This window comes from Eurosta solidaginis, chromosome 3 (genome assembly GCF_040869045.1).
Source record: "Eurosta solidaginis isolate ZX-2024a chromosome 3, ASM4086904v1, whole genome shotgun sequence".
Lineage (NCBI taxonomy): Eukaryota > Metazoa > Arthropoda > Insecta > Diptera > Tephritidae > Eurosta > Eurosta solidaginis.
The window spans coordinates 155,114,892-155,138,362 of record NC_090321.1 but is presented as its reverse complement, the minus strand read 5'-3'; the positions used below and the strand labels follow the sequence as shown (position 1 = coordinate 155,138,362).

Genomic DNA, 23,471 nt, shown 5'->3' with positions numbered 1-23,471 from the left:
CGATCGAGGGTGGTCTGGGAGTGCCTGGCCTCACTTGCGATTGCATCGAATTATTTTACAATTAAGATTATCTGGGTCCCGGGCCATAGTGATATTCCGGGTAACTGACAAGCGGATCTCTTAGCCCGAATCGGTACAACTGAACCGGATGAAGATGGCTGTAGGGATTTCGGGATTCCGCTAGCCACCTGTGGATTGATCTTCCATAGCTGGGCCTCGAGTCAGCTCAGCAAACGTTGGGCGGACACTACGTCTTGTAGGATATCAAGATCTTTCTGGCCGAAAGTGGATGGCAGGAGGTCTGCTGAAATAATTGGGTTCACTAAGGCTCACCTATCAATGGTCATTGGGGTTTTGACAGGGCACTGTCCCATGGGTATCCATGCGGTACGTCTCAATATATTGGAAACTCCATCCTGCTGCAGCTGTATGGAGGATGATGAGGTGGAATCACCAAATCACTTTATGCTTGACTGCCCAGCTTTTGCCAGAACTAGGCGAAAGTATTTCGGTCGTGACTCACTTGGATCTCCCGAGGAGCTATCCAAGGTTGAGATCGATATCATTCGGAACTTTATCGTTGCTACCCAACGATTCTCTAAGTAGTTATATCTACGTCACCGTTAGTTTAGTTTATTATATGTGGTATCACAACGGACCGTCATGTTGTCCAAGTGAGCTTCCTCTATCAGGGAAGCTACCACCCAACCTAACCTAACCTACTCTCTTAAATTGTATGTAGCAACAAAACCTACAATGAATAACGGTTCATGGCTTACTGATTTACATTTCTGCATGAGAAAAAGCGCCATTTGTAAAAAATTGTTGCAGCGTGAAGTCGATTTTTAAACAAATATTTAAAAAGGTGATTTTTAAAAGAATTTTGTAAGAATGGAAAGTGAAATTGTTGAAAATGTATTCTACGCCATAGGTAGTGAAGTAATTAATATAACTCCATGTTCTGGCGAAGTGTTTAATGTAACTTCAGGTTGTGGCGAAGTTATTAATAACACAATAAATTCATTTCTGAGCGAGGAAGAAAACGACGAGAACAAATTAAAGGCGATTCTTAAAAGTTTTGATTTGGAAAATGTGTTTGAATATTTAAAAGGTGAGTATTAAAAAAAAACATAAATAAGGTAAAATTTATAAATGTTATTGTGGTCGCTTTTTAAAGCTCAGAAGTTCGCGGACGTTATTTCGTTTTGTCGACTGGCATTTTTCTCCTTTGAAAATGAAATAAGGCGCGATGGCTGTATTTCCTTTTATTGGGAAATTACGGCCGCAGCGTTATTGCTCTTTCTCAAACTCAAAGTTTATATTATATTGCCCGCTGGACTTTGTCTTGCCCGTAAAATATTTTGCCTACATTCAAGAAGGGAGCCTCGCTAACTTTCTATCCCATTTTCTTCTACTTTATCTTCCATTTTTATTCTTAATCTTTTCCATCCCTTTTTCCATTAATTTCCATCCCACTCCCAATTCCTCTCCCACTTCCACTATCTCTTCCACCTCAATTTCATCATATTTGGAATCTCTATACCAAATATTAAATACCTGCTTCAAATAAATGCTGAGATAAAGCGAACTTAAATTTTTCCTAATAGAGAGCGTGGCACACCCCCACTTTTTCAAAATCTTATACTCAAATAGCAATAGTTTGAGCCAAACGTATTCGGATTTTTGATTTGAATCATTTTATTTTTGTTTACTTTGCTTTTATTTTATTTTATTTATATTATTTCATTTGGCTATTTATTTATTTATTTCATTTTTTATTTTACTTTATTTTTTTTATATATATTATATTTTCTTCAGGATTTATTTACGTTGTTGTCGAGTACCACACGTGGAACGAACATTTTAAGCTTTTACAAAGAGAACAGTAGACTTGACAATATCAACAGGGACGAAGTAATTGCTATTTTATTCGAAGAAATATGCTACGGAAACACTTCTCTTAAACCGAATGATTTTTATTCGTTAGTAAACGAAATTTGCTCTGTTTTCCCTAGTGAAGTAGACACAAGGTGATTTTATGTTTTATAAGAGTTTGAAATAAATTAATGTTGTAAACAATATAAAGTTCTTTACTTCTTGATGAAACAAATTTTTTAATTAAAATTTTCAGGAATATTACTATATTCCCCGGGCTGGAAAAAAAATCCGAGTGGAAAACTATTCTATAAATACGTAAACTGCCGCAAGTCCAAAAAAGGTTCGCAGAATAATATACCTCACAATGTAGAAAACAATACGCACCAATGCACTGAAGAACTCGACACTTCCATTATCAGCGCTTTAAAGTTGTCGCTCAGCAAGGAGAACGCAGATTGGAACGAAGTTTTGGATAAGTGGGCTAAAACTTTTGCAGCAAGGCAACAACAAGATGTGAAGAGCTTGGCAAGTGTCGATTTTTTAAAAGCCTGGCCGAAATTAGGCGATGCTCGGGCACCTGAGCTGGTAAATAGATAATAATATTGGTGCATATGCAAAATCAAGTTTAGTAGGTATTTAAAGATTTAGCTTTTTGACATAACTTCATACAGACTATCTGTCAGGTTCAACCAAATTTAAGTACCTACTTAGCTTTTTCTTTTAACATGCACTTATGTATTTTGTACTAAATTTCCATTTGTTTTAAATTTTTCACTTTATTTAGATTGAAATTGACTTCGATTTTCTGTACCCATTGAAGCAAGGCTCTTTGCGCTCTAAGTGGGACCACTTTAAAAGGAATATTGTACGCTTTTATGAAATAAACATAAATAATGACAATTGTAAGCAGTTATTTTCTTTGGCAAAATCATTGACAAATACAGGTAAATTTATTATTATATGTATATAAATATGTTAAATACCCATCTAATGGAAATTTTTGTTAGATTACAGGATTACTTACTTTCAATATTGCTCACATCGGTATTACAAACATCTTCAAGGTTTACGAATAATTCGGGAAAACGCTCTAAAAAGATCAAAATAATCGACGCACAGGAAAGTTTTGTTTTGCATATTGAGTCCATAAATGACTATCAACTAAAAATTGACGAAATTGTTCGTAAATATTATTCATGCCATTTGACAATTCAACCTTTCTTAATTGTAGTTGGATCTGTCAATGATCTAAAAAGCTTTTTCATATATTTTGATTCTACTTTATACAAATTTTCCACATTTCTCGAGAGCTTGGATGTTTGCTTTAAAATATTTCAAGTTTTTTCCTTGGCATATCCCGAGGGATGTGAATTAGTTTGGATTTTTATTCAAAAATACTTTTTTGACATAACTACCAAATTCGACCGCAAGTCTTCGAATGTGGTGTCCCTTATAAACTTTTTAAAAAATACTTAAACTTTTAATATGTTTATCTGTTTTCAATGCTTTAAAAAGTTTCCTGAATCAACTATTTTGATTCGTCACTTTAAATTCGATCATTTGCTGAAAACGAAATTTCTTAAGATAAAGTGTGCCCAACACAATTGTGATCAAACATTTACAAATTTTACAAGTTTTCAAAGACACTTAAACAATCAACACAATGTTTCTAATAATGGTATTAGTAACAGTATATCTACTACTTACAGCTCAACAAATTATTCCGAATCAATCAATGGCAAGAATAATACTTTCATTCCCACAACTATTAATTATAAGTCAGCAGATTACACTATATCACATAACATAGACAGAAATGTATCACAAGATAACAATTCGTGTAATTTAGTTAGTCATTTGAAGAAGAAATCACTATATTTATGTTTAGGTTTACATCAAAACAATTGTATGACGAGAAAAAATGTTATTGAGGTGCAGAAAATGGTTACAGGTTTATTTAAATGTATAACAGAAGCAATTGAAAATGTAATTAATATACATATATTTAACGAAATTCAAGACGATTTAAAATGCATACTAAATTTTTGTAACGACCCTTTTGAGGATATAAAATCTGAATACAGATTGTTTAAGATATTAAAAAGCTTAGACCTTTACGAGGAGCCCAAATCAATAACACTTAAGATATCTATTTCAAGAGTGACGGAACAGGGTAATCCGACCTTGGGCCCTAAACATTTTGATATTCATATCCTTCCGTTGTTATTCAGATTTAAAAAGTTGTTTGAGATTCCGGATCTTTTGAAATTTACAATCGAAAATACCCGGAATAGTATAAAAGGCACTCTTATTAAAAATTTTGCAAGTGGGGATATTTACAAAATTAAGAGTCAAATGTATAAAGATGACATTGTCATACCCTACATTCTTTACTTTGACGACTTTCAAGTGAACAACCCCCTTGGAAGTCACACCTTTTCAATTTGTGGTTGTTATGTTTCGTTTCCTACTTTACCACAACGTTTTCAATCAAAGCTGACCTATATATTTCATGCTGCATTTATAAGCACCTCAAATTTAAAGAACATTGGGAACGAAAATGCATTTTATCATTTTATAAATAAACTCAAACTACTAGAAGATGGTGTTAATATCACTACAAGAAGTGAAATATATAGAGTTCGGTTTATTCTTGGTGTGGTAAGCGGAGATAATTTAGCAGTGAATCCTATTCTTGGATTTGTCCAATCATTTAACTCCATTTCTTCCTCCTAGCACGGATCTCTGTGCGACCACAACAGTTGCGGAAACCAACTTTAAGATAAACATACCCAGCAGGGATGACTGGACGGAGTCGGACAAGTGCTTTGCTATGGGCAACAGCATTTCCATATACACGGACGGCTCCAAGCTAAACGGGAGAGTTGGGGGTGGAGTATACTCAAGGGACCTTGACCTCCAGCTCTCATTCAGACTACCCGACCACTGCAGTGTATTCCAGGCAGAAGTTGCAGCCATAATGGAAGCCGCAGCTAGGATAGGGACATACATTGTCGGAAAGGAAATTTTTATCTTCAGCGACAGCCAAGCTGCCATAAAATCTCTGGGCTCCCACTCGTTCAATTCTGAACTAGCACTAAACTGTCGCCGATCTCTTCAAGAGATGGCTCAACAGAACCGTGTACACCTCACATGGGTCCCTGGACATAGGGATATCGAGGGAAACTGTATTGCAGATGAACTCGCTAGGCAGGGTACAACCAAGCAGGTTCTTCCTGGACAAGAACGCTTAGGTATGCCCCTGTCCACATGCAAGCTAATGCTAAAAGAGCACATCTACCGTCAAGCCGACGAAAGATGGCTACAAACACCGGGATGTCGAACGTCGAAAGAAACCTGGCCTAAATGGGATCCTAAAAGGTCCCGTCGCGTTTACAACCTAAGAAGGGGTACAATTTCCACACTTGTAGGGGCACTAACGGGTCATTGCCTCATAGGTAGGCATGCAGAAAGGCTAGGAGCGCCTTATCGTCGTTGCTGTAGGAGTTGTAAAGAAGATGAGGAGGAGGAAACGGTGGTTCACCTCATCTGCAACTGCCCAGCGCTAAGCGGAGCACGGCAGCGCTTTCTGGGAGCTCCATTTCTTGATACTATGAGTCAGGTTGTGGAGCATGACGTCAAGGACCTGGTAGATTTCATCAGGTCCTCAAAATGGTTCGGAGAGGAGAGGTAACGGTGTTTTTCGTGGTATCACAACGGGCCTAGTACTACTGGCCTAAGTGTGCCCTCGGGCAGCCACCCCAACCTAACCTAACCTAACTCCAAAAGATATTGCCGTGTATGCAGCAGGATGAAGGAACAAACGAAATGTGATACATCTGAATGCATAGATTCCTTAAGGACTAAAGAAAGTTATGCAAACGACTTATTGCAGAATAACTTTCAATTGACAGGAATTAAAGAAGAATGTATATTTAATAGGCTTCAAAGTTACCATGTTACACAAAACTTCTGCTTTGATATAATGCATGACTTGTATGAAGGTGTATGTACCTACGATGTATGCAACATTTTATTGGGGTTAATCGAAGAGGGCGTTGTTACTCTGAACGCGATAAATAATAGAAAAAAGTATTTTCAGTTTGGGAAAACCGAGTTCGGAAATGATTCTCCAGCTTTGGATTATCTAAAGCTAAAAAAATTTAACTTAAAAATGACGGCAAGTGAGGCTAATGTTTTACCCACTTTTTACCTTTAATGATTGGCGACATTGTTCCAATTGGCAACAAGCATTGGAAGTTACTTACACTATTATTGGAAATTTTAGATTTTTTAAGTAAATCAATATATTTTCCTCAGGAACTACCCAAATTACAAAATCTTGTAAAAGAACACCATTTACTGTATATTAAATTATATGGATCGCTAAAACCCAAACATCATTTTCTCATTCACTATTCGACAGCTATTCAAAAATGTGGTCCTCTTAAATACTTGTGGGGAATGCGATTTGAGGCAAAACATAAAGAAGCAAAAACATATTTAGGTAATACCAGATCGAGACTGAATTCTCCTTATACATTAACTGTTAAATCTGGATTACAATTTGCCAAATTTTTATTAGACCATGAGAGCGGTGTGGAAAACGAAATCGAATATAATTTCGTTAAATGTATAAATTTAACAAAGACAGACTATTTTTCTAAAATTGTTCACAATGAAAGTATTGACTATAACAATTGTCTAATATTGGACGAAGTTGTTTACAGATACACAAAATATAAAGCAAACTCTTATTTAGCTTCCCAAAGGGATGTATTTAAACTTCATAAAATACATAACTTTTTACATCAAAACGAAAAGTTATACGTATTATGTTACCCAATACTTTTAAAAAAATTTTGTACGCATTTTCAATCATTCGAAGTTGGCAGTAAAATTGATGAAATTCATATTATCGAAATATCCAAATTTTTAAGTAAACCATTGCACCTGTATTCTATAAATAACGGCAGTACTTATTGTAGAGTTAAGTATGTTTGATTATTTATTTATTATACCGTTTTGTTTAATTGCTTTTACTTTTATACAAATTGTAAAGTATGTGCCATATTTTTATAAAAAATTAACGAACAAAATATCACTACCTGGACAGTTGTCAAAGTTACTTATTTACGTATGTATATATACATAGTTCTTACATTACACGTTTTTTTCAATTAAAATAAAAAAGAGTTAAAAAAAACTTCTTTTTTTTTACTTGTGGAAATTATTATATGAGCGAATCCCGTGACAGAGGACTTGCCCATATATAGGAATTTTGAATGGTAAGTAAAGAGTCCTACATAATTAAACCAACATTGAAGGCGTGTTTAAAGCAACCTTGAAAAAAAGTTAAACCAACAACTTTTCAATGCTTATTTAAAATCTCTACATTTTTAAGCCAACATAGGAAGTTTTCATACTGACAGTTAAAAATCTTGAAACAAAAACAAAGTCAGGTTTGAATCAACTCTATTTCGAAGTTGAATAAAAAATGTGAATTTTTAAATCAACATTAATTTATTTTGAATTGAAAAGAAACAATCTTATAATTGCAACACTATTTATCAACGTAAAAATTACTCCACCATAGTTGATTTGACAAATTACAGCTTTGGTTGACTATCATAGCTGTTTATCGTAGAATTAACCTCGTTATAGTAAGTTTTACCTTTGTTTTTTCCCTCAGTGTACACCTCCACCGGTATCTTTAGCTCCAACAATAACAGTTACCGATACTGGGGTTGTTGCTAGCGATACAAGTGTACCTGAAAAAAATAGTACTTCATTGACGGGCTCGATAACCAATGCGTTTTCTGTCAACTGTCCTATAACGGCCGCACCTTCCCAGCTCTCTGGTGTGCTATACGCTACTCCTTTGCAGGTGACTGCCGTGCCACTTCGTAGGGCTGTATTTGTGTCCCGATTACACGCCACGCTTACCGAAAATGATATTGCTCATTACGTTTGCTCTAAGCTTGGTCTTGCACCCACTAGTAACATAAATGTGTATAAATTTAACTTTAAATATGAGAGAGACATCTCCTCATATAAAATATCCCTTTCAGATGAATATATCGATAAGGTACTTCCTCTTTTTGGCCTAAGCATACTGTGGTTCACTAGTTCACAAGAAAGGCGAGGGCTGAACCTGTTTTATTACAGCCAAAAAACGGTATGACGAACACAGTAATAACAACACAAAGGTAATTGCTGATCTGTCCCGTCTTCTCATTAATTACCAAAATGTTCGTGGTTTACGATCAAAACTTGTTCCATTCTTCATTAAGTCTTTCAACTTTTCTGCACAAGTTGTAGCTTTTACGGAGACCTGGCTAAAGCCTGATAATTACAATTCTGTGGTTTTTTCAAATAAATATGCTGTTTATCGGCGTGATCGCATCTCTAGAGCGGGATGTGTCCTTATTGCTGTTGAATCTAACCTATCATCTGAGTTGATTTCGCTGGACAATATCTCTCATATCGAATTCATAGCAGTTAGGCTTTCATTCGGTAGCTATAGCGTTCGGATATAGATGTTTATGCTAGTCATAGCTCGGCCATCTGCGATTTGAATTCGCAGTTGGGAGATAACGATCGACTTGTTGTTGTTGGTGACTTTAACTTGCCAACAGTTAGTTGGGTTAATATAAGTGATTCAAACTTTTTAACTCCCACTGCTCAACATGAGTTTCTCAATTGCTTGTTAGACTCCTCTCTTTTACAGATTAACAATGTTCCAAATAGTGGAAATAAAATTCTGGATTTAGTATTTGTGGATGGCTCGGTGGGTACTGCCCTTACGCAAATCCCACCTTTATCCCTTCCAGAAGATCCTCTTCACCCTACTCTAGAGATATCACTCGATATCAGCCTACCCCGTAGGATTCAAGAACAGTCTCGTCCCCGATCTAGATGCTTCTACAAAGCGAATTTCATTATGCTCAATGATCTGCTGGCTTCCCATAATTGGTCGGATCTCTATGCTTGCACTGATGTCGATTCGGCAATCTCTATATTTTACAGTATGCTTGATGGATTCTTTGATACCTGCATTCCTACTCGCTATACCCTATGTTCGAATAAGCCCCCTTGGTTTTCAAGGCAACTTATCAGACTTAATAACATTAAATCTAGGCTTTATAAGAGATTCAAGAAATCTGGAGCATCTGCAGACCTCTCTAAATATCCAATAGCTCGTTCTAAATTTCACTGTCTTAATCAGGTTTGTTATAAAAATTACTTGAGTTGTTGTAAAGCCCAATTTTTTTTAAAATCCAAAAAAGTTTTACAGTTTCGTAAATTCAAAGCGGAAAACTTCTGGGTATCCTTCCTCATTAACGTTTGGATGTAAAAAAGCTTGCACTGATGACGACGTTGCTGAACTATTTTCTGAGTTCTTTAAGTCCACGTATTCATCCAGTGGTTTTCATTCCGGTCAATATCCCTTTCGCTTAGATAGCTTGAATTCCATTAGGAATCCTTCTTCAGAGTCTTCAATCTTAGAATCCCACCTTTTCTCCGGGACCGGACGGTGTTCCTAGTTGCGTGCTTAGGTACTGCGCCGAAAACATGTATGAGCCTATTTTAAAATTATTTGAGCTATCTCTGGGATCTGCGTCATTCCCGACACTTTGGAAACAGTCTTTTATTATACCCCTGCATAAAAAGGTAGTCCGTCAAAATTTGAAAACTACAGGGGTATTGCTAAACTTTCAGTCATTCCTAAAGTCTTTGAACAGATTGTTACCAGTCAACTCCAATATCAGTATTCTAGTCTTTTATCTCCATGCCAACACGGTTTCATTCGTCAAAGGTCAACCACTACAAATTTGCTTGTATTCACCTCTGTAGTTATGGAAGGATTTTTAGCGAACAAGCAAACGGATCTCATCTACACGGACTTCAGCAAAGCATTTGATACCGTCAACCATGAGCTACTTATTCATAAGCTTGATTTACTGGGGTTTCCGTTGCACCTATTAATGTGGCTGAAAAGCTATCTTTCTAACCGGACCGAAAAAGTCCTGTTCAAGTCCAATCTGTCGGAATCGTTCGGAGTTTCCTCCGGCATACCCCAGGGAAGTCATCTAGGTCCTTTGCTCTTTGCCCTATTCATTAATGACTTGCCACAGACAATATTATTTTCCCATACTATAATGTATGCGGATGATGTAAAACTTTGCTACACTTACTGTCCTACCGATTTGAGTTCCTTGGATCTTCTTCAGGCCGACTTGGACTCGTTCCAATGTTGGTGCACAACAAATTTACTAGCTTTAAATTGCTCTAAATGTAAGCATATGACTTTTCACCGAGTGAAGCCAGCATTGAAACCTTATGTAATAGATGGTACGCCTTTGGAGCGTATATCTATTGCAAATGATCTAGGTGTCCTTTTTGATCCGAAATTGAATTTTAACATGCATATTTCATCTGTTGCCAACAAAGCGTTGGGTTTACTTGGATTTGTTAAAAGATGGGCTAAAGAGTTCGATGATCCGTACCTCACTAAGGTTCTTTACACATCGCTGGTACGTCCAATACTCGAGTATTGCTCATGCGTTTGGTCCCCTGTTTCTCAAAAGCATATAAAGCTTTTTGAGTCAGTTCAAAAGCAGTTTTTGATATTTGCATTGCGTGGCCTTAATTGGAACTCGAGTTCCATCTTCCCCCATACAGAAGTAGACTTCTTCTTATTAACTTACCCACTCTGGAAAATCGGAGAATTTTACTGGGGGTATTGTTCATCCATAAGCTCATTATTGGAGAAATTGATTCTGCGGACCTTCTCAGCCGCTTGTTTTTTGCGGTTCCCCCTAGAGTATCCAGACACTACGTTCCTTTCTATTTACCCCTTTGTCGACGAAACTTTGCTAAAAATAATCCTCTTCTTATCTGGTGCGCGCACTACAATGACTTGTATAGCTGTATCAGTCTTGAATGTACTTTTGCCACTATACGTAGTGCAATACTTGCCTATCTAATTTAAGAGATACAAGCTAATTTAATTTAATTTTCCGGCATTTTATTTATTCCATAAAAAACAGGAACTATCTCGTTTAAGGATGGAGGAACATTTATCAACATGTATCATTAAGAAGGAACAAGACAGTACTGTGTTGATTGTAATCTGGTGCATTCCAACAACGTAAAAAACATGCTTTTTCATGAGTCACTGACCGGAATCGTATGCATTCCGGCAGTATAATCTTATGGGTCAGGCATCGAGCTGATTGGAATCCGGTGCATTCCAACAACACAGGTCATGTTACTTTTTTATGCCTTGTGATGGTGTATCCTCATTACACTACTCTTAGCACTGCCGGATTCCCATGACATACTGATTGGAATCTTGTTGCATTCCAACAGGAAGATTGGAATCCACTGCATTCCGAAATCATGCTGAGCGGAATCTGATGCATTCCGCCAGTATAAGATTTCGGTATAAGATCTTATTTCTGCTCATATTTCTTATTATTATTATATTCTGAAATTAAAGTGTAATGTTCATTAATATATCTTTGTTTGTAATATAACATTGTTGAAATCTCGATATATCTTAAATTTTATCTTTTGAGTTGTATATTTTTTATATTATGCAGTCGACCATAGTTTGTCGTCGACTTTAAATAATAAATAAATAAATAAAAAAACTACTCTTGTCGAAGAAAGGCATAAGGTACCACCCGAAGCCGCTCAAAAACTAATTGCATCTACGGAAAATCATCTTGAAGATGTTATTTAACAAAAAGGTGGTCATACGAGGTACTAAACTAAATTAAAAGTAGATTTTTGTAAGGCAGGGCGCAGTGCACGAAATAAGCTGTGACCTTAGTTTTTGAGATAATTTTAGTTTTTATTAAATAATTAGCACAAATGTATAAACACATGAAAATTAAGTATTTGTTCAAACAAAAGCATACTTTTTATTAAAATTGTGCATGTGAATTTTTTTGACACCGTCACTATTTTCCTTTCTATATAGCTCTACATTTTTTTTCTGTAGCTGCACGAAATATGCTGTGAGCCACTGTACATACATATGTGCATGCTATGAACACGTGCAAAAATATTTAGTTATTAGAGTTATACAAACCACAGTATTCAGATTGTGCAATCTATTTTCCAGTAATACGATATCTACAACAACAACGATGTATTTTTTGCGTACTATCAAACACGTCGTAATAAATTCGATTTTGGACTTAGTATTATATCAAATTCCTTGATGTTGTATGATGGTGTACATAAATCTTTTGATTTTAAGTACATGATCGTGATATCGTGTGGTCGCACTTTATTTGACCTTTGTCTCACAATATATTTTGCAAATTATTTTTATATGTATTAATTTCAATCAAGTATTAAATTCTTGTCGCGATATTTACTAATACATATAATTAATATTTAAAATACGTCAAATTTAATTATCGGTGTTAAAAGAGAGTTTTTGCTACACAAGGAGACCAAAATGTAATTCTAATCGACTGTTTGATTTTATGTCACGCTTGCGCTTTGAATGAACCAACACTTCCGACCACATTCAACTGCGAATACGAACTAAAGATGGTATTGACGCTAATAAGTTTTCACATAAGCATTTGTATGTGTGGCTCATGATAAAAAGTTAACAAATCCATCGATGCAATATGTTTCAATGTAGTAGTAAGAGTAACATGGGTTTTTGCTGGTTTCTACACCGGTAATAAAATGGTAAATGTATATAGGTATGTATAATAACTATACTAGTCGGGCTGACTACAAGACTGCGTCGATTTATTAACCGATATCGCGCCATCGACTTTTCGATAGGATTTGGACTCAGGAAAAAAGTTCCACTACGCATACCCAAAAAAATAATAGTTTTCGAGCCTGCGAAATTTCCATATATTTAATACTCCTATATTGCTACAAAAGGCTAGCTACATTCCCAAACATCAGAGTGCCGATATATTGCTGTTTAAATGTTTTTGTATTCAATAATCGAATGTACCTAGATTAAAATTTTTTCTTGTCACACTTATACCTATATGACACTACCTTATTTTCGTGTATTTTTTCTTGTATTTTATCTTCAATTTTTTGTCGCACTCCCTCCTAATACGGCTTCAGTACTGGTGTAAGTGTGTAAATTATATTTCAAAAAACTAACGAAATACAAGGAAAATACAAACTAGTTCATTAAAAACAAACGAGCCAGTTTGTATTTCGATAGGTTTTTTTGACATTCGGCCGTTTTTTCTTTATTTTTTTTCTGACACAGGAAAATGTTGTTTTTAGTTTGAAAATGTGGTGCATAAAAACGCAACTAAAATCAACTTTCTTGTGAAAAAAGTGAACCATTAGAGATCGAAATAATTTTCGCGTGTTATTTGCATTGTTTTTATTGTTAAAAGTGCTAATGTAAAAATAAAATGTAAAACATAAACAAAAACATGTCAAACTCACTAATTTTGGGGGAATAGTGGTCTCGCTTTTTCATGATAGAAATTGTTTTTGTGTTTTGAAGTTCCGATAAAGTTTCGGCAGTTTTTTTAGCTTGGAATCCAAGCAAAAATAAAGTAGTGTCATATATGCTTTATGCTGCTACAATCACAAAAATTTTATAGGCTGTCTTGTTTTGATTTCGAATTCAAAACACATTGCGAGCAATTTCTATTAGCAATATAGGAGTATTACATATATGGAAATTTCATTCGTTTGACTTTTTTCGACTTTGATTTTAAAAGTTTTTTTCATGACCTACTAAAAAAATGTTCATTGATTGTAAAATTTTCATGTATACCATGTATTTTTTTTTTTTTCAAAAAAACTGTTATCGCCAACGTTTTAGCGGACATATTTGGGTCGGGCAGGGTATACATATGAACATTATGTTATGAAAAAAATCTTAAAAATCAAAGCCGAAAAAAAGGAAAAAAATGATGTTTGGCAGGTTCGAAAATTATTTTTTTGGGTATGCATAGTGGAACTTTTTTTCCTGAGCCCAAATCCTATCGAAAAATCAATGGCGCGATATCGGTTAACTTTCGTCCATACAAATCGACCCACCCTACTGACTACATTCAACACGGCGACTGCAGACCACAACCACAATAAAGCAAAGCTTGACGACATACGTAGCCAAGCATTGGCTTCTTGATTACTTTGAAAGCGGCAGCCACCAATATAAATTACAGCAAACAGTAGCGAAAAATTCCGAAAAAAATATTAATTATGTTTAAAAACGCCCAAAAGAAAGATTTTAGCTTTTATTCCCTAGTATTTGTGGCTTATTGTGGCTTTTGCGATTGTGTATTAGCATACATGTATGTATGTACATAGCAAAGCGAAATTTTTTTGCACTCTTTGTTGGAACCATGGTGGAGTTTGGAATTGGCTCTCTTTTCGCAAAATTCGTCATAAACACATACATACATGCAAGAATATTAGGTTGATTCAAAAATATTATTCACTTGAAATCCCCTGTGGAAACTTCGAAAAACATGTTAAAATAGGTCTGAGAAGAAGAGGGGTTAACCACGGTTGCCACATCATGTTTTCATTTGCGGTCAAAATTCATTGAAAAAGGGACCAAATTTTAATTTTAATTTATTGGTATACAAATAATTAGGAATTCACAAGTTCTATTCATTTTATGCTTGAAACACAATGCCGAGCGACGACGATATATGCCGCGTCCCGCGATGACATTTTTCAAATTACGCCCAGATATTTCGTTTACTCAAAACACAATGCCGGGCGAAATTTTCTGACGCTTTTTATTCAGAGTGGCAATTTACAGATATAAAGATGAAAACAATTAAAACTTTTTTAATTCTTTGTTTAACCTTGACTGCTAAAACACGCCCAAAGTGTTAAGAGCTGTATCGGAAGACACGTTTGGTTCCGAGTAATCTTAATCCCTTTAATTTAAAAAATACAGTTAAGGGCCCATTACTGATACTTAGCATAGACTTGACTTGGCTTGAGAACTTTCACTTACAGTTCTGTTAAATGAACATTGCATGTTACTGATTACTCAAAACTTAGCAACACTTAACTTGACTTAGAAGTCAGATGAATTTTGATTTTCTATGTAAGTTCTAAGTGACGTTTACATTTTGAGATGCCATTTGTTTGTTTCCATTTATTTTTGACTTTTGGTCATACAAATTGACATTTATTTTAAAATAAATTTCAACGCTGATTATGATGCCAGGTTGTATGCACCAAGTGGAGTATAATCGTGGCTAAGTTGCCAAGTTTACACCAAGTCAAGTCAAGTCTATGCTAAGTATCAGTAATGGGAGCTTTAACATATATACCGCGCACGCTACGTAAGTTTTCATAAGCTTGCATGAGCTTAAATTTTTGACAGCGCACGTACGACATTGATTTAAAAAACTAAACTTTAGCAAATGTTTGTGCTAATTACCTTTTAGTTTTTAATAATATTAATCAATAGTTGGCGGTTTATGAATAATGATACCGAAACACGTCTTTCGATATCCCTCCCAATTTTTTTGAACGTGTTTTGGCAGTATCATCTTTTTTATTTTTCTCTTTTTATACATAAAAAAATTGAACAGCAGCAACCATTGTGATGTTTGTCGTCATCGACCGGCTGGGACGATAGAAATTAATCTATCGTCGCAAAATGCCGTTGCGTAACTTTCGCTCTTTTTAATTGTGTTCACCTTTATGTAATTACGGGGATTCTATTTTTGACTAGACGAAGTTCGTCGCGTTTATTACGCGGCGGCAGGACATTGTGTTTCAAGCGTTAAAATTTAAAAATTTGGGGTTTTTCCATGGTTTCCTACATAAAATTTATTACAACAGCAAACATATGTGACTAATAGGGTATCTTGTGAATTGCCTAAATGTGTTTATGCTAAAAATAGTAAAAGCGATTTAGCTTAAACTGCGCAAACAAAAATAAGGTGTATTTTTATGTATAACATTAAATGTAAACGTTTAAATTTCTATGAGACTTTCACCAACGAAACCTTGTGGACTTAGTTTTGCTTAGAGGTGGAGGTATTGGAAGTGGACAAACAGCTCAATGATGCTGCGAGTCTAACAAACACGCTTCGAACAGGGGAGGGAGAAACGGATCTCAAGACTCGGAAAACAGCGGAAAAATGCTTTGCGTGAGCACAGTGACGGACAATTTGGAGGGAGACAAACAGTTCAATGGTGCTGCGAGTCTTACAAATAAACCTCCAACAGAGTAGAGTGGCATCTAGTGAGCTCCTCCTGACTTTTGAGGAGGGTTCGTTTGATGTGGCGCTGATGCAGGAGCCATAGCTTTCATCTGGAGGAAAGGTTCCTGGACTCAGCGCTCGCAGATTTACGCAAAGATGGAAAGCATGGTTAGAGCTGCAGTCATGGTAAGGAAATACCTATACTCATGCATGCTATCTAATTTCAGCACCGAAGACCTAGTGGTACTCGCAATAGAGGAAAAGAAAAAACCTTCGCTTATCCTGGCATCTTGCTACATGGCCCATGATGTGGAAGCCACACAAGACGATTTCAAAAGGCTGGTGGATCAATAATGCGCATCACAGCGTATGGGGAGGGTACGATATTAATGATAGAGGTTAGTCCCTTTCTTGTTACATACTAAAGAGTAGTCTGCAGGTGGCCAACAGGGGTAGCGTGCCTACATATGCTGGTCTTACGTCAAGCAATATGCTTGATATCACATTGAGTTCTGAACATGATATATGGGCGCATGAATGGAGGCTCCTTGATAGGCCATTATTCTCAGACAATGCATATATCAGCTTCAGAATACCCCTAAAAAGGGTAGAGAGGGGGAAAACTTTTAGAAACCCTAGGGCAACGGACTGGTACAAATTTCTGAGAGATGTATCAGGAAGATTGGGGCAGCCTAAAGAGGTTGCCACCGTAGAAACGATGCGGAAGATTTATGTACCCACGTCTACAGTCCTAATAAGGAGCGAAAAGTACCAGGATTGGTGACAAAGACCAAAGTTGAATGGGCAATAAAAACGTTTGCTATGTTCAAATCGCCAGATGGGATATTCCCCGCCATGCTGCAGATTGCCGGTGGAACGATTATAGAATGGCTAAGAATAATCTTTGAGGGTTGCAGAAAACTGAACCGCGTCCCGCAATCTTGGAGAACGGCTGAGTAGTCTTCGTACCGAAAGCGGGAAAAGCCAGTCATCTGCATCCGAAATACTACAGTGTGACATCTTTTCTACTCAAAGCCCTAGGGCATTAATAGATGTGTATATTAACCTGGGTCGATTTGTATGGACGAAAGCTAACCGATATCGCGCCATCGATTTTTCGATAGGATTTGGTCAGGAAAAAAAGTTCCACTAAGCATACCCAAAAAAATAATTTTCGAGCCTGCAAAAAAAAATCGCGAAAGGGTCAATTTTTCGACCAAAACATTCTCCAAAACACAAAAAATATATTTTTTTTTTAAAAACCTATTGTAAAAATGTGGGCGAAAAATCGATGGCGCGATATCGGTTAATAAATCGACCCAGTCTAGTGTATATACAATTAAAAATGAACGAGGAATTTGCTCTCCAGCACAACATGCTTACACCAAAGGCAAGTCAGTCGATATTGCATTGCATAGGATGGTTATGAATATAGAGAAAGCCTTGGAACACCAGGAATATGCCCTAGGTGTTTTCTGGACATTGCCGGAGAGAGCGAAGGAAGCCTCTGCGGCACTCTATGCATGCAAGAGGATGCTATGTAAGATGTACGTTGGGCCTATCACCCCATACTATGGGGTTATTGTTTGGTGGACAACCACAAGGGTACCAAAAAACTGGAGAGGGTATGCAGAGTATCAATGATTACCATAACGGGATCCTTAAAAACTACCCCGACAACAGCATTGCACGCCATTCTACACATCCCGCCTGCAGACCTAACGGCTAAAAACATCGCGTTAGCAACGGCAACAAGGCTAAAGGCCTCGAGGAAGCTTGAGTGTGGGCCTTATGGCCACAGCAGCATAGCGCCAGCTAATATCGGGCAAACGGAATATATAGTCCCGTGCCTGAACTTCGAAAGAGATATTGGGGCCACAATGGAGCCGGAGGGTTAGTGCCGGGGTGCAGAAATGGCAGAATATGCTATACATGTGTATACGGATGGTTCCAAATTAATGGAAGGGGTTGGGTCAACACCATCATCAACACTATCAGCTCAGTCCGAATTGGGAAGGACCTCTCCGAGCCGTTCGAAACTAAACGAGGTTTTATACAAGGTGACCCCCTATCGCGTGATTTCTTTAATTTGATGCTAGACAAAATTTTAATAGCTGCATAACTTAACCGCTCTGGAACAATATTCTATAAAAGCGTGCAATTACTGGCATATGCTGATGACATTGATATCATCGGCCTAAACACCCGCGCCGTTAGTTCTGCTCACTCTAAACTGGAAAAAGAAGCGGTAAAGATGGGTTTGATGGTGAATGAGGACAAAACGCATATGCACCTTGGCAACCACGCTACTGTTGGCAGTCATAATTTCGAAGTAGTAAAAGACTTCGTTTATTTGGGAACCAGCATCAACACTAGCAACAACAACAGCTCTGAAATCCAGCCAAGAATCGCTCTTGCCAATAAATGCTACTTTGGACTAGGTAGGCAATTGAAAAGTAAAGCCCTCTCTCGGCAAACGAAAATCATACTCTACAAGTCACTTATCGTTTCCGTCCTGCTATATGGTGCAGAAGCATGGACCATTACAACATCAGATGAAACGGCTCTGGGAGTGTTCGAGAGAAAAGATCTTCGAAAGATTTATGGACCTCTAGGCGTTGGCGATGGCGAGTACCGAAGAAGATTTAACGATGAGCTGTATGAGTTATACGCAGACATCAATATAGTCCAGCGAATTACAACGCAGCGGCTGCGCTGGCTAGGCCATGTTATGCGAATGAAAGATGACGAACCGGCCAAGAAAGTGTTTCTACCGGAACCTGCCTATAGAAGTAGAGGAAGTGGGGCGGCCCCCACTTCGTTGGAAGGACCAGGTGGAAAACGGTTTAAACTCCCTTGGTGTGACCAATTGGGGCCGGTTAGCAGAGAGAAGGAGCGACTGGCGCGCCTTGTTGGACCACCATAACCGTTTAAACGGTTAAGCTCCAATTAAGTAAGTAAGTAAGGTTGGGCCTGCTGTTTCCTGTGTCGACCCAGAAATAAGTAGATCTTACAGGCTGCCAAATTACTGCAGCGTTTTTCAAGCGGAAATTATAGCAGCGAAGAAAGCAGCAGAAATTCTGGAGGAAGCGTGCTTAAGCAGCAGTTCTTTCAATTTATATATTGATAGTCAGGCTGCGATTAAGGCAATAATCTTACACAGTACTTCATCAAGAAGTGTTGTGGAATGCAAAGAAGCATTGGCAAAACTTCGCTCAGGCTGGACCATACACCTCTACTGGGTTCCCGGTCATAAAGGGGTAGAAGGTAACGAAAATGCCAATGAGTTGGCAAAGAAGGGTGCAATACTCGCTAAGTCGATGATAGACGTCCCAATACGTTTGGGAGAAATGGAGACAGGTGTTGCATATGATCCATCAGCAGGAAAGGCTTGGACAAACGCGCGGGGCTGCAAAATTTCTAAGATCATGTGCAAAGCTTACTATATTAGAGTCACAAAGTGGCTAATATCTCTGAACAGAGAAGACTTAAGGCTCACGATGGGCATACTGACTGGACACTGCCTGCTGGCGTCACATGCTTATAAGTTAGGTCTCGTCAGTAACAGCAAATGTAGGAAGTGTGAGCTGCAGGAAGAAACGGTTGAGCTGTGTTCATGTCCTGCGCTCGCCAAGCGAAGGCTCCAGCTATCAGGGGTGGCGAGTTGCCAGATCTTTGAGGCAGCAATTAAGCTGGGTACTAGAAAACTGCTGGTATTTGCCAAGAGGACGGAGTTATTATATAACATATGTCCTGGCACATGATTGGGGTTCTTCCGCTTGGTCGTCAAAAAAATTCTGGTAACACTATGGACACATTCAGTCTATGTGAGTTCTTTATTGACCAGTCAGTTCAACCTAACCTAGTTTTGCTTACAAAGTTCTTAGTTCTCGCAATATTGTGTTGATTGAAATAAACTTAAATTAATAACGCACTTTAACTTTAATAGGGCGCAGCTAAAAATTTTGAGTTCTTTTCTTGCCGAACTATTTGGCAAACTCAGTTAATCATAAATAAAACTTAGCAATTCTTCGAAGCATTTTTGTTAATGCTATTTTTTTACATAGATACTCACTTTTACCCAAATGTTCCGAAATCTTATGTGAAAGTTTCAATTGTGTAGCAACGGAATCTTGATAATATTTAATTAGGTACGAAAAATTAGTTAACAATGTTATTAAGTATTGAAGTTTCTGGTGTTCTGCTAAGACCTACGTGAATAATTTTACACAACATGTTTACACCACTTCTTCCGAAATCAAATCTACTTTGCATCTGCTTCAAAGCTCAATATAAAAATAATTTTTTTGATCGCAGTTCATTGCACATTTTTAAAGTTATCGCTTTCATTCATTTTTTAGTCATGGTGTAAACGAGTAAAGGAATATATCTTGCGATCGAAATATCTGGCCACAAAAACAAAACTTTTCTTCTGATAAATGCGTGATAAATATTTCATCAGTAATTGAGGAAAATTTGTTTGCGGTAAGATCCAACACTTTTCTTTTTAATGTTTGGCCCAAAATATTTGAACTAAATTTTAATGACTGAAAATTTTTTAAATTTGTGCAACACACTGCTAGAAAATGTGGTAAGAATTTAAATGAAAATTACATGTGAGTTGATGAAAATCGATTGCAATCAAGAGCCCTCAAGCAATTTTTGTGACCACTGTTGTAGATTTTTACGACAGTGGCTACTACCTAAAAACGGCCAAAGTTGAAAATAAGCGTGCCAAATGAGTTTCGAATGGACCATTTTTGGTCCAAATGAACAAAGTGGCAGCCGTGGGTTTATCTCAAATAACACTGGCATACAAAAAATTAAGTAGCAGGAACATTTAAACAGCCCGGACCGAATTTTAAGTCAGTTTGATATACTTCTTATACGCTTAGAAGTTCTGAATGTGAATTAAAAGTCTTTATTTGGGCTCGCAATATTTATTATTGTTACATAGACTTCGGGGGCTGAGATACTTGGCTTGGATATCATAAGTGGTTCCAGGCTCTGGATCAGGGACTGTTATCAGCCTTAGACCGACCATAGTGACGAATGTCACGCGTGATTAGTTATTACGTCCTGCACGAGGTGCCCCTGTTTCTACTGATAATGGCGTATCTAGAGAGGACAACTCGATAAAACCCGCACCCCTGAGTCATTGTGCCGAGCTCAGGGGAGGGAGGACCCTGTTAAGGGTCAAGATCGGTACACAACGGTGACGAACTGGATTGTTAGGGACTTTGATTTTGACTATGTTGAGGAATTGATGACTTTGGGCTGGTAGGTGCGGTATTCTGCCACCTTAGTGGGTCGGGGTGAAACCCTATCGAAACGGCTGGTAGGCTAATGCTGCACCTGCCCACGTCCCGTTAAAACCGTGGCGGGCCTCAATGTACGTTCCGGCTCCGTCGCCGTTAAGTTGGTGGCGTAGGTGCGGTTGAAGATTTTCCCGCTTTGCGTCCGGTCTGTCAACCCTCACGTGGCATCCCTGCGTAGCATAGATAACCACGAGCCCGTTGAAGGGCGACTGCACAATCGGCTCCGGATAGCGGCCTTGGGAGGGGAATTTTTAGAATGGACACGACTAACACGAATCCGCCAAGGATGGGGTGCGGAAGAAAAGCGGTTTTGATGGAAATCCGTCAAATCAATATTCAGCACTAAGGCGGCTTCCGCAAATTTGTTGCTCTGCTTTGAAATAGGCGGAGTGGATATAGTCCTTATCCAGGAGCCGTGACTGAGTAGTAACGGCAGTAAGATCTCTGGATTAAGGACTGGAAAATTCAACACCTTGGTGCATGGGGAGGCAAGTAGGCCTAGATCCTGTGTGCTTGTTAAAAAAGAGATTAATGCTTTTATTCTCTCTAATTTCAGCAATGCTGGCGTAATCACGGTCTGCCTCGAGCGAGGAAGTAATGAAATGTGGGTGGTCTCAGCGTATATGCCCCACGGGGACGTAGTGGGACCACCACCTGCGATACTGGGCGAAATCACCGCTGAACCAAGGCGAAGAGGTGTTGGCGTGATCATCGGTGCCGATGCTAATGACCATCACAGCATCTGGGGAAGCTCGGATACCAACACTAGAGGTGAGTCTTTATTTACTTTTATTGTAGATGAGGGTCTTTGTATATGTAATAGGGGGAATGACCCGACTTTTATTACTGCGGTAAGGGAGGAGGTCCTGGACCTCACCATGGTTAGTATAGAACTGGAAAGTCGGATATCTGGCTGGAGGGTTCTCAACGAGCACTCCTTCTCTGATCACCGATATATTCAGTTCTCGGTGAATGAAGAACGTCCCGGTAAAATATCTGATAGGAACCCTAAACGTACTGACTGGGACTTGTATTGTAGGAAGCTAGGAGAGCTATTGCCTGCGGCGCCTACCGTTAGTTCGGACCTGTCTGATTCTGAGATAGACGTTCTGGTGGAAAACTTCACCTCGGCAAGCAATAGCGCCTTTCAGCTGTCCTGCCCATTGAAAATTTACAGGGGGAAGGGCAAGCCGCCCTGGTGGTCGGATTCTCTTGACGACCTAAGAGCGTCCAGTCGGCAGCTCTTCAACAGAGCCAGGAGGAGTAAATTACCCTCGGACTGGGAGCTATATAAGGTGAGTCTGGGCATTTATAAATATGAAATAAGGATAGCCAAGCGAGATGCATGGCGAAGCTTCTGCGAAAACGTAGAAGGCTGCAATGAATCCACGACGCTTAGAAAAATACTCTATAGGAATCCCGCTCCTCTGGGGTATCTGCGAGATGATGGTGGGGACTGGTCGATGATTAGCGAGGGGTCCCTAAAGCTTTTACTGGACAATCATTTTCCCGATGTCCCAGTTGCGCAGGGATCTTCCCTGCATGGTCGGCGGTCGTTGGCCATGCAGAAGTGCCTGCCATTCCAATACGGCAAAGTCAAATAACCTGGGCTATAGGGTCGTTCAAGCCCTATAAGTATCGGGGCCCAGATGGAACCATTCCTGCGCAACTTCAAAAGTCTTTGGGTATTTCCTGCCGCTGGTTGGCCATCATCTGTACTAACTGCCTCAGGCTTAACTATATCCCGAAGTCTTGGCACACGGTTAGGGTTATTTTCATACCGAAGGCCGGCAGAAGCTCTCATGTATCTCCTAAGGATTTCAGGCCAATCAGTCTCTCGTCGATTCTTCTTAAGACGTTTGAGCAGTTGTTTGAACTGTATCTACGGGAGACGATAACTCGGGGGTTACTGTCGGCTTCACAGCATGCGTACTGCAAGGGCAGATCGACGGAAACGGCTCTCCATTCGATTGAAATCTGGGTGCCTTTCTAGACATCGAGGGGGCTTTTAACAATATCTTACCGGGGGCAATCGAAAGAGCTCTGGTGGGTTTAGGAGTCGAGGCGGCTCTGGTTGAAT

General features: G+C 38.4%; 1 protein-coding gene across 4 annotated transcripts in view; it reads right to left on the bottom strand.

The window, feature by feature from the left end:
* gem (gemini) overlaps nucleotides 1-23,471 on the bottom strand; it is a 435,608-nt gene that overhangs the window by 100,127 nt on the left and 312,010 nt on the right. The window contains exon 1 of one of the 4 annotated variants that reach the window (XM_067773380.1): nucleotides 11,981-12,450. The exons of the other annotated variants lie outside the window; for them this stretch is intronic. The gene's annotated coding sequence lies outside the window, so the exon portion shown is untranslated. Of the gene's footprint in view, nucleotides 1-11,980; nucleotides 12,451-23,471 lie in introns of those variants that run through there. 4 annotated transcript variants of the gene reach the window in all.